We start from the raw sequence: 2555 nt of genomic DNA, 5'->3' as shown, positions 1-2555 counted from the left end.
AGTCTGGTCCCGCCCCCCGAACTTGGTGATGTCGCGCAAGCACTTGACTGAAACTGTCAAGCCGGCTCTAGCCTCTTTGCTTTAAAGCTCGTCAAGCCTGAAGCAGTGTATCCTGAAACCCTTCTTCGCAGTCCAGCGACCAGGGAAACAATTATTCTTGGAATGACACCGTTCGTAATTATAAGGTATTACAAAATTGTTAGAATATAGTGGTAACAGTGGCTAACATTTATTGAACACTTACTCTGTGACAGATGAAGTGCCAAGGAAGTAGTTACAAATATTACTTCATTGAATCTAGTGGGTAGACATATACTAGATATTTATACATCTTTTTAGATAAACTGAGGTTCTGAGAGGTTACCTGACTAGTCTAGCAAGTACTAAAACTCTGATGCAGGCTTGCAATGCACGCAGGCAATTTGCTGTGCGTTCATTCAGCAGTGTCCTCTCCACAAAGTCCCCTCCCATCTTTCTTGGCCTGGTTTCCTGTGACTCATTCAACACTCACACATCTCCGCACCCTTCTGCATCGAGCACCTCTACAACAACCTATGGATTACTGTCTCTCAACAAGAGTCTAGTCTCCTGAAGCTTAGTATTCTTGGAGATCGGCTTCGGACTGGGTAAGCAGGAGGCACTTGGTCTGTGGACTGATTATGGATCCACCCTGGTACTACTGACTAGGATTCATTCAGCGCCTACTATGCTGAGCATAAACTGAAGAACAGAAGTAAATAAGAAACACACAGTAATGCTCCAGTAGGAAAATGAGTAAAAGACAATGGATAATAACTCACAATAAACGTGTGTTTTGAAAAACAGCACAGTATTCATGCTTTTACACACTTTATCTTTAAAAAATATAAATTTATGTGGCTGTATTGATCTTAGTTGTGGCACTCGGGCTCTTGCTGTGTGTGGCTCAGAGCCTCCAGAGCACTTGGACTCAGTTGCTCTGGGCATGTAGCATGTGAGATCTTAATTCCAGTGTCCCCTGCTTTACAAGGTGGATTCTTCTTCTTTATTTGTGACCACTTCTGCATTTTTCCATTGTGTTTAATTTTTAAAACAATAGTTATTTTTTTGGCTGCGTTGGGTCTTCTTTGAGGTGCATGGGGGTTCTCATTACGGTGGCTTCTCTTGTGGAGCATGGACGGTAGGCGCCGGCTTCAGGAGTTGCGGTGTGGGGGCTCTAGAGCTTGGGCTCAGTAGTTGTGGCACAGGATCTTAGTTGTCCAGAGGCATGTGGGATCTTCCTGGACCAGGAACTGAGCCTGTGTCCCCTGCACTGGCAGGTGGACTCCCAACCACTGGACCACCAGGGAAGTCTCTACACAGATTATTTTATCTGATTATCCTAACACCCAAAAAGATGCGTGTGTGCTAAGTTGCTTCCGTCATGTCCAACTCTGCGAATCTATGGACTGCAGACCACCAGGCTTCTCTGTGGAATTCTCCAGGCAAGGATACTGGACTGGGTTTCCATTTCCATTCCCACCTCCAGGGTATCTTCCCGAACCAGAGATCAAACCCACATCTCCTGCATGGGCAGGCAGGTTGTTTACCATTAGCACCACCTGGAAAGCCAAAAAGATAGGTCCTATTATTATTCCATTTTATAGGTAAGGACTCTGATGCTCCTCAAGATGTCAATAATGTCACAGCCAGTAGGTGGCAGGACAAAGACTTAAAACCCATTTCTCCCACTGAACCTCAGTTCCTAAGCATTTTGCTGTACTACCCAGTCGAATTTACCCTGTTTGACAAGAACTGTTTTGTCCATACCCATAGGATTTTTAGTTGAAATAAGTGTTAGCATCTCTCTTTTCAGGGAGAATTTCTAATATCCTCAGGCATCAATAGCGATGTTTGCTGGAGACTTTCTTTAGAATAGAAAATGATCTTTTCCCAGCATCAGGGTATTTTCCAAGGAGTCAGTTCTTTGCATCAGGTGGCCAGAGTATTGGAGTTTCAGATTTAGCATCAGTCCTTCCAATGAATATTCAGGACTAATTTCCTTTAGGATAGACTGGTTTGATCTCCTTGCAGTCCAAGGGACTCTCAAGAGTCTTCTCCAACACCACACTTCAAAAGCGTCAATTCTTCGGCGCTCAGCTTTCTTTATGGTCCAACTCTCATATCCATACACGACTACTGGAAAAACCATAGCCTTGACTAGACGGACCTTTGTTGGCAAAGCAATATCTCTTCTTTTTAATATGCTGTCTATATTGGTCATAACTTGCCTTCCAGGGAGCAAGCGTCTTTTAACTTCATGGCTGCAGTCACCATCTGCAGTGATTTTGGAGTCCAAGAAAATAAAGTCTGTCACTGTTTCCATTGTTTCCCCAACAGTTTGCCATGAAGTGATGGGACCGGATGCCATGATCTTAGTTTTTTGACATTGAGTTTTAAGCCAACTTTTTCACTCTCCTCTTTCATCAAGAGGCTCTTTAGTTCTTCTTCACTTTCTGCCATAAGTCTGGTGTCATCTGAATATCTGAAGTTATTGATATTTCTCCCAGAAACCTTGATTCCAGCTTGTGCTTCAT

The 2555-nt window shown here is 43.6% G+C and overlaps 1 protein-coding gene across 1 annotated transcript in view; it reads right to left on the bottom strand.

The window, feature by feature from the left end:
* The window catches only part of DENND6A (DENN/MADD domain containing 6A), an 86226-nt gene that overhangs the window by 49905 nt on the left and 33766 nt on the right, over positions 1 to 2555 (bottom strand). The window lies entirely within an intron of this gene.

This window comes from Bison bison, unplaced genomic scaffold (assembly GCF_000754665.1).
Source record: "Bison bison bison isolate TAMUID 2011002044 unplaced genomic scaffold, Bison_UMD1.0 scf7180017864304, whole genome shotgun sequence".
NCBI classification, from domain to species: domain Eukaryota; kingdom Metazoa; phylum Chordata; class Mammalia; order Artiodactyla; family Bovidae; genus Bison; species Bison bison.
This window is presented reverse-complemented; position numbering and strand designations above follow the sequence as displayed.